Source organism: Salmo trutta, unplaced genomic scaffold (genome assembly GCF_901001165.1).
Source record: "Salmo trutta unplaced genomic scaffold, fSalTru1.1, whole genome shotgun sequence".
Classification (NCBI taxonomy): Eukaryota; Metazoa; Chordata; class Actinopteri; order Salmoniformes; family Salmonidae; genus Salmo; species Salmo trutta.
Window position 1 is genome coordinate 1 of NW_021822739.1, and position 10,146 is coordinate 10,146.

At 41.5% G+C, this 10,146-nt stretch overlaps 1 pseudogene; it reads left to right on the forward strand.

The window, feature by feature from the left end:
• The first annotated feature begins 3,883 nt into the window (after positions 1–3,883).
• On the forward strand, positions 3,884–8,531 carry LOC115184111 (sodium-dependent neutral amino acid transporter B(0)AT1-like; annotated as a pseudogene).
• The last annotated feature ends 1,615 nt before the right edge of the window (positions 8,532–10,146 follow it).

The following is a 10,146-nucleotide window of genomic DNA, read 5'->3' on the forward strand; positions in this document are numbered from 1 at the left end:
TCCTTGGCGTACACATCACGAAAACTGAAATGGTCCACCCACACAGACAGCGTTTCTTCAGGAGGCTGAGAAATTTGGCTTGTCACCGAAAACACTCACAAACTTTTAGAGATGCACAATCAAGAGCATCAAGTCGGACTGTATCACCGCCTGGTATGGCAACTGCTCCGCCCACAACCGTAAGGCTCTCCAGAGGGTAGTGAGGTCTGCACAACGCATCACCGAGTGCAAACTACCTACCCTCCAGGACTCCTACACCACCCGATGTCACAGGAAGGCCATAAAGATCATCAAGGACAACAACCACCGGAGCCACTGCCTGTTCACCCCGCTATCATCCAGAAGGCGAGGTCAGTACAGGTGCAGCAAAGCAGGGACCGAGAGACTGAAAAACAGCTTCTATCTCAAGGCCATCAGACTGTTAAACAGCCATCACTAACATTGAGTGGTTGCTGCCAACATACTGACTCAAATCTCTAGCCACTTTAATAATTAAAATTTGTATGCAATAAATGTATCACTAGTCACTTTAACCTCTACGGGCTAGGGGACAGTATTGAGAATTTTGGAAAAAATATGTGCCCATTTTTAACTGCCTCCTACACCAACTCAGAAGCTAGAATATGCATATTATTGTTCAGGTTTGGATAGAAAACACCTAAAGTTTCTAAAACTGTTTGAATGGTGTCTGTGAGTATAACAGAACTCCTATGGCAGGCAAAAACCTGAGAAGGTTTCATGCAGGAAGTACCCTGTCTGACAAGGTGTTGTTGTTCTTGCTTCTGTTTATTGAAGAGTCAGGATCTTAGCTGTAACGTGACAATTCCTAGGGCTCCAATAGGCTCTCAGAACCCGGAAAAACCTGAACGATGACGAGGCAGCCTCAGGCTGAAACACAGAATCGCCTTTTCCAAGTGGCCCATCAGAGGACAATGGAATTAGCGCGTGCCCGATTCGACCCCGTGCAGTATTTTCCTTCGGCTGTTTAGCTAATTGCAGATTCCCGGTCGGAATATTATCGCTTTTTTACGAGAATAAATTGCATAAAAATTGATTTTAAACAGCGGTTGACATGCTTCGAAGTACGGTAATGGAATATTTAGATATTTTTTGTCACGTTCTGCGCCATGCGCGCGACCGTGATTTACCATTCTGATAGTGTCGAGAACGCACGAACAAAACGTCGCTGATGGAACATAACGATGGATTATTTGGGACCAAACCTACATTTGTTATTGAAGTAGAAGTCCTGGGAGTGCATTCTGACGAAGAACAGGAAAGGTAAGACCATTTTTCTTATAGGAAATGTGATTTTGGTGAAGGCTAAACTGGGTGGGTGTCTAAATAGCTAGCCCGTGATGGCTGGGCTATGTACTTAGAATATTGCAAAATGTGCTTCATCCGAAAAGCTATTTTAAAATCGGACATATCGTGTGCATTGAGGAGTAATGTATCTATAATTCTTAAAATAATTGTTATGCTTTTTGTGAACGTTTATCGTGAGTAATTTAGTAAATTGTTAGTAAATTCCCCGGAAGTTTGCGGGGGGTATGCTTTTTCTGAACGTCACATGCTAATGTAAAAAGCTGGTTTTTGATATAAATATGAACTTGATTGAACAGACATGCATGTATTGTATAACATAATGTCCTAGGTGTGTCATCTGATGAATATCATCAAAGGTTAGTGCTGCATTTAGCTGTGGTTTGGGTTTTTGTGACATTATATGCTAGCTTGAAAAAATGGGTGTCTGATTATTTCTGGCTGGGTACACTGCTGACATAATCTAATGTTTTGCTTTCGTTGTAAAGCCTTTTTGAAATCGGACAGTGTGGTTAGATTAACGAGAGTCTTGTCTTTAAATAGCTGTAAAATAGTCATATGTTTGAGAAATTGAAATAATAGCATTTCAAATCGTTTTAAAAATCGCGCCACAGGATTCAACTGGCTGTTACGTAGGTGGGACGAATTCGTCCCGCCGGTCCCATAGAGGTTAAGCGATGCCACTTTATATAATGTTTACATACCATACATTACTCATCTCATATGTATATACTGTACTCAAAAGCATCTACTGCATCTTGCCTATGCCGCACAGCCATCGCTCATCCATATATTTATATGTACTGTTGTGTCTTTGCTATGCCAGATTAAGTGATATGACATGCTATTTTATAAAATCATTTCTCTGTAATTAATATTACCTGATTAAACTAATCATGTAAATATAATTATCTAGAAAGAATGTTAATAGACCTGTTATCTTCCGAATAAACTCTTAAAGACCTGGTAATCTTTTACCTCAAAAGCAGTCAATCATTAATTGTCACCGTATTCAGTCTCATCTGAATGTCGTAAATTCTTGGTTATCTTCACGAACCCTGGCTAACAAGTTGAATCAGCAATACAAAATTTGGTTTAATTATTTATTTTCTAAATTCCTAAATAATCACAGAATTACATATACACAGGATGGATCATACATTGATTAGTAATTATGTCGTACAAGAAAACGTCCCTTGTGGACGGAACCGATATGACGGCCGGTTACACAAAGAAAGGGGGTTGGGTTTGAATGAAAGCGCGGGAAGACTGAGGAACAAAAGGTTTGGGTCTCTATCAGACGTCGTGAAGCTATGCTATTGTAATCTTATGCATTCTAAATAAACGCCCACTTGGAAAAGGAAAATGCAAGAAATATTTACTCTGAGCTGCGCTTCGATAGATTGGTCGTAGATGGAAAGCTGTGTTGCCCAGCAGGGATCTCTTGTCCTCTGAAGAATGTCTGGTGGTAAAGTGGATACGTTGTAGTACCGTTGTCGTGTGGTAGATCAAATACTTTGTCCGTCCTTTCCTAGCCCACGTTTACAGCTGCAGCTGCTAACTCAACGGCTAGGAGGTATCTCTTCTTTAGTGAATAAGAGTTCAAAGTTCATACCAGGTTGCCATACTATACACTTATGCTATATTCTGGCTGGTATAGTCAAAATTCATCCTTCCGGCGTGTCGATCGTCACCTCCACGTTGAAATTCGCCCTTTTTAAGGTATGGACAGCAGTCCTCACGTCACCGGGAACACGATGCTAATTTCGTTAGTTTATTGTCGTTCAAACGTTCGCAACTAGAGCTCACGCTGAGGTTGGCTTAGTTCTGTAGTTGATATTAGCCCTTTTAACGTATGGACAGCAGTCCTCACGTCCTCAGGAACAACAAAGTTACATTTTCGTAAAGGGGCTTATGTAGTGGTGGGAGAGAAGGGCGTGTTTCATAGTTTACAACCAATGTCTGTTCACTTGGGCACTGAGTGAGCAGAGTTTTTACTTCATGAAAACCATTCTCTCATTTAGAAGCTAAAATTACATTTCATCTTTTCACAAATAGTTTCATATTTAAACATTTAAATTGCACAACAATTCCATGTGAATCTGACTAGACTTTCCAAGATACATTTTATGTCATCCTATCATCAGTAACAATGTCTCAGACGACAACTGATCTGACATCATATTCTTTAAGTACCAACGCATATTTTCAGCTGGTTGGATTACCGAAATATGGTTCTGTTCCCCACCCTTTTGATGTTACCAGACTCTCTCTATGTTAACAAAGGGCTTTCCAACAGTCACATCTGTAGAGTAGAGAGAGGAAAGGTGGGAAGGTATTTATGGGGGTCATAAACCTCACCAACATGGCAACGTCATGACAGTACACATTCTTATTCATTCCTTTACACTTGTGTACAGTATATAAGGTAGTTGTTGTGAAATTGTTAGATTACTTGTTAGATATTACTGCATGGTCAGAACTAGAAGCACAAGCATTTTGCTACATTCGCATTAACATCTGCTAACCATGTGTATGTGACCAATAGCATTTGATTTGATTTGATTTGAGCAGGACATTGTTGTTTTTGATCCCCAGTAACAACTGTGAACAGGATGCAGTGATCATCTCTGCCGTCAATGGCTTCACCTCCGTCTACGCTGCAACAGTCATCTACACCATCATTGGTTTCAGAGCCACAGAGAGATTTGACAACTGTCTTGGCGGGTAGGAATCTACCCGTCTCTGTAGATGACATGTTCCTACTACAGTACTCACTGCATCCGATATGATATGAGTACAGTTGCCAAAATTCGTCACCTTTCCCAAAATTCCCAGGTTTTTCAGAAATCCCAGTTGGAAGAGTCGTGTAATCAGGATGGGATAAGCAGGACATCTGGGAATCCTCCAACCACGATTTCTGTAAAATCGGGGAATTTTGCAACCCTAAATGTACCTAACAGTGCCCCCTACATCCGATATGACAGTATGATAGCCGATGTGACATAGTTAGATGTAATGTTACCACGAAAGTTACCATGACGTCAACTCATTTTCCACAATGATTCTGTAGAAATATCCTGGCACTGCTGAATACATTTGATCTCCCCGAGGGAAACGTCACTGAAAGCAACTATGATCAGGTTCTCCAGAGTCTCAATGGAACACATCCAGAAGTCATTCAGGGACTCAACTTGAAGACCTGTGACTTGAACACTTTCCTCAGCGAGGTATGATTTTTAGGGCTGGTTTCCCAGACACAGATTAACCGTAGTCCCGGACTAAAAAGCATGCTCAAAGAGATTCTCCATTGAAAGTGCTTTTTAGTCCAGCAGTAGGCCTAATCTGTGAATGGGAAACCAGAGTTTTAAAGCTAGCTAAGGTCTCTTACATACATGCTCCACATGCTTTTAATTTCATCGTATAAATACTGACAATATAAGAATATTATTTTAGCTTGACTATATGGCAATGGCAATCCCAAAGGGAACTATACACTGAATATTCTAGTCCTATACAGTGTAGTAACACAATGTTACAGGCTCTAATTCCACTCCTTCTCTATGTGTCCTGATGCAGGGGGTTGAAGGAACTGGTCTGGCCTTTATCGTGTTCACAGAGGCCATCACTAAGATGCCTGCATCTCCTGTTTGGTCAGTCTTGTTCTTCATCATGCTCTTCGTCTCGGCCTGTCCTCCATGTTTGGCAATATCGAAGGAGTTCTTGTACCACTTCAGGACCTGGGGGTTTTTCCCCAAAAGTTGGCCCAAGGAGGCCACCACAGGTGAGACACGAGTGGGACAGACTGGGACGGGACATCAGCTCAGGCAACACACCGGCCCATTAATTTACTTCGGACCAAAAACCCCCCGCTGGTCTAAAGATGGAACCAGCCTATCTGTCATTTGCCCCGAACTGCCCTATGGCCAGTCTGTTTCTGGGACAAGAGCAATTACAGACCTATGTTTTCCAATGTTGAGAGATTGAAGCCTCTTTGTTAAATATCTTTAACTCATGTTCTTTATTCTGTTACAGGGATAACGTGTGTCCTCTGCTGCATTGTTGGATGCTATTTGTCCCAAGGCTCAGGGAACTACTGGCTGTCACTCTTTGACAGCTATGGCGGGTCCATTCCTCTGCTGATCATTGCATTCTGTGAGATGGTCGGGGTTGGTACCTCTATGGTATTGATAGGTGAGTAATAAATTCATTCTGTGAGGATGGGGGGTTGAGTTCGAAACATTCAATCAAATCAAATCAAAGTTTATTTGTCACGTGCGTCGAATACAACAGGTGTAGACCTTACAGTGAAATGCTTACTTACAGGCTCTAACCAACAGTGCAAAAAGGTATTAGGTGAACAATAGGTAAGTAAAGAAATAAAAACAACAGTAAAAAGACAGCGGAAAATAACAGTAGTGAGGCTTATACAGTAGTGAGGCTATAACAGTAGCGAGGCTATATACAGGCAACGGTTAGTCGGGCTGATTGAGGTAATATGTACATGTAGATATGGTTAATGTGACTATGCATATATGATAAACAGAGAGTAGCAGTAGCGGTAAAAGAGGGTTTGGCAGATGGTGGGTGGTGGGACACAATGCAGATAGCCCGGTTAGCCAATGTGCGGGGGCACTGGTGGTCGGGCCAATTGAGGGTAGTATGTACATGAATGTAAGTTAAAGTGACTATGCATATATGATAAACAGAGAGTAGCAGCAGCGTAAAAGAGGGGTTGGGTGGGCACACAATGCAAATAGTCCAGGTAGCCATGTGATTACCTGTTCAGGAGTCTTATGGCTTGGGGGTAAAAAACTGTTGAGAAGCCTTTTTTGTCCTAGAACTTGGCACTCCGGTACCGCTTGCCATGCGGTAGTAGAGAGAACAGTCCATGACTTGGGTAGCTGGGGTCTTTAACAATTTTTAGGGCCTTCCTCTGACACCGCCTGGTGTAGAGGTCCTGGATGGCAGGCAGCTTAGCCCCAGTGATGTACTGGGCCGTACGCACTACCCTCTGTACAGTAGAAGACACACAATTACCACAACAAACTGTGATTGGATGGAATTTTTGTATTTTTGGTACTGGCCAGCCGGGCTAGTAGACCTAAAATTCTACTATCCCGGGTCCAAAATGTCACTCGCCATTGTGCCAGTTTGGCACATTTTCTACTAGCCCGGTCTGAAAAATACTAGTCTCGGGTTAGCTTAATTTTCATCCATAGTAAACTGGGTTGGACTTGCTAGGTGTTGAAAATATGTACATTACCAGTCAAAAGTTTGGACACACCTACTCATTCAAGGGTTTTTCTTTATTTTTACTATTTTCTACATTGAAGAATAATAGTGAAGACATCAAAACTATTAAATAACACACATGGAATCATGTAGTAACCAAAAAAGTCTTAAACATTCCTAATATATTTATATTTTACATTCTTCAAAGTAGCCACCCTTTGCCTTGATGACAGCTTTGCGCACTCTTGGCATTCTTTCAACCAGCTTCATGAGGAATGTTTTTCCAACAGTCTTGATGGAGTTCCCATATATGCTGAGCACTTGTTGGCTGCTTTTCCTTCACTCTGCGGTCCAACTCATCCCAAACCATCTCAATTGGGTTGAGATCAGGTGATTGTGGAGGCCAGGTCATCTGACGCAGCACTCCATCACTCTCCTTCTTGGTCAAATAGCCCTTACACAGCCTGGAGGTGTATTTTGGGTCATTGTCCTGTTGAAAAACAAATCCCACTAAGCGCAAACCAGATGGGATGGCGTATCGCTGCAGAATGCTATGGTAGCCATGCTGGTTAAGTGTACCTTGAATTCTAAATAAATAACTGACAGTGTCATCAGAAAAGCACCCCCACACCTCCACCTCCATTCTTCACGGTGGGAACCACACATGCAGAGATCATCCGTTCACCTACACTGTGTCTCACAAAGACACGGCGGTTGGAACCAAAAATCTCAGATCTGGACTCATCAGACCAATGGACAGATTTCCGCTGGTCTAATATCCATTGCTCGTGTTTCTTGGCCCAAGCAAGTCTTCCTCTTATTGGTGTTTTTCTACAGGACAATGACCCAAAACACACCTCCAGTGTTGCATCAGATGACCTGGCCTCCACAATCACCTGACCTCAACCCAGTTGAGATGGTTTGGGATGAGTTGGACCGCAGAGTGAAGGAAAAGCAGCCAACAAGTGCTCAGCATATGTGGGAACTCCTTCAAGACTGTTGGAAAAACATTCCTCATGAAGCTGGTTGAGAGAATGCCAAGAGTGTGCAAAGCTGTCAACAAGGCAAAGGGTGACTACTTTGAAGAATGTAAAAATAAAATATATTTTAACACTTTTTTGGTTACTACATGATTCCATATGTGTTATTTTATGGCTTTTACGTCTTCACTATTATTCTACATTGTAGAAAATAGTAAAAATAAAGAAAAACCCTTGAATGAGTAGGTGTGTCCAGACTTTTGACTGGTACTGTATAATGACAATAGTTTTGTGTGTCTCTCTCTCTCTGTGCCAGGTTCAACGATGATATAAAGTTCATGATCGGCCACAAGCCCAACTTCTTCTGGCAGATCACATGGAGATTTGTCAGCCCCGCCATCATGTTTGTCATCTTTGTGTTCTACTTTATCACTAAAGTCACCGAAACGCTCCTATATAAAACCTGGAATCCTGAATCGGTACGGTTTTTGCTCTGTCAAGTCTATAAATCTGTTGAAATCAAAACATTCAAATTGCAACACATAAATGCTGCTGTCATTTGTTTTCAGGCCTCTTAACATACTACTCACAAACAAAGATTTTGAATATGCCTATATTTACATGTATAGCTCCACTAGTCACATAATCTCCATATGGTAGAGTACTGTACATTACAGTGACAACACGGACATACTAAAAGCCTTATACCATTCATCTTCCGTTACAGGAAAACTTCCCTACATTGGAGGAGAAGCCCTATCCAGCCTGGATCTATGTGATAATCTTTATCCTGGCAGGGATACCCAGTCTAGCTGTGCCTGGCACTGCTCTCTTCAAATGTTTACGGAGGAAGAGAGATAGAAGTCTGAACAGCAAGAGCTCAAAACAGTCTCTAACCAAATTGACATGAACGACAAGGCTCAGGATGGTAAATCCCGTACCTGATTACCCGTAAAAACTCCCCACCAATAAAAACTTAATAAATACAAAGCCTTTAACGTATATTCATTTTCATAAACGTATGTACTGTTTTTATTTATTAATGATTATTTATTTAATTTCTTTCATTCTGTAAAGTGTGTTGTGACTTTAAATTGTGATTTGATTTGAATCTTACTGAGATATTTTTAGCATAGTATTGCTGAATATCTTGTACACTGAAATGTCTATGAATGAAAACTGTAGTATCTGAGGATGCTTCTTAGATCGAGGACTCCGGACACGTAAGTACATTTTAGTATTTCATTGTAACTTAGAATAACATTAGAGGAATGTAGCTGGCATAAGCTACCTGAGGCCTCTTTAGTTTATAGCAGACATTAAAGGGCTACGGAAAGTGGGAAGCAAACTACATATTGAGTCGAATACTGCCATCTATTGGTAAACATAATACTTAACATACACTGAGTGTACAAAACATTAAGAACACCTGCCCTTTCCATGACGTAGACTGACCAGGTGAAAGACATGATCCCTTTTTCATGTCACTTGTTAAATCCACTCCAACTCAGTGTAGATGAAGGCGAGGCGACAGGTTAAAGAAGGATTTTTATGCCTTGAGACATGGATTGAGTATGTGTGCCATTCAGAGGGTCAATGGGCAAGACAAAATATTTAAGTGCCTTTGAACGGGGTATGGTAGTAGGTGTCAGGCGCACCGGTTTGTGTCAAGAACTCCAACGCTGCTGGGTTTTTCACCCTGTGTATCAAGAATAGTCCACCACCCAAAGAACTTCCAGCCAACTTGACACAACTGTGGGAAGCATTTAAGTTAACATGGGCCAGCATCCCTGTGGAATGCTTTCGACACCTTGTAGGATTCCATGCCCCGGTGAATTGAGGCTGTTCTGAGGGCATACTTTCATTCTGCAGCACTAGAGGGCAGAGTTAGCTATTCAACTGAAGTCATAAATTACTCCTCTTCAAATGTAGTTCTCATTATTTCTTGCTGTAGTTTTTTATGAATCTCCACTGCTTTTGCTACTCTGTATTAGCTTGCTCTAACGAGGGTTTAGGTTCAGGTTGTTACAAGGGTTTAGGTTCAGGTTGTTGTTTCTAAAAGGGTAGCATGGCCATCCTCCAACTAAATATTTCCTGATACATTTCAACTTATTTGATGGAGTTGATTGCACGATTGATTCTAATATGATGCCATTTCAATATGAATGGATACTGCTGTCAAGCCTGAGAGCCAATAGATGGTAGTGACTGGTCTGACCATGGATGTGCTGTACAGAGTCCACATGGGTGAGTTGGGAGGCTGCCCTCTTGAGATAAGTGTGCAGATGGTAAATTTCAGCAATAAGGCCCGAGGGGGTGTGGTATTTGGCCAATATTCCACGGCTAAGGGTTGTTCTTAGGCACCTTGCAATGCGGTAAAAAGCAATGTTCTGATATACCACGGCTTTGAGCCAATCAGCATTCAGGGCTCGAACCACCCAGTTTATAATAATTCTTATGCCATGATCAAATCAAAACTTTGTGGATACAGAGAATCCCCATGAATAACACAGATAAAACAGCTAAAGTACTCTGTACAGTAACCAACAATAACATAATGATCCTCACCATCACAACCACCATCTAATTGGAGTTAGTTCTACTCTAT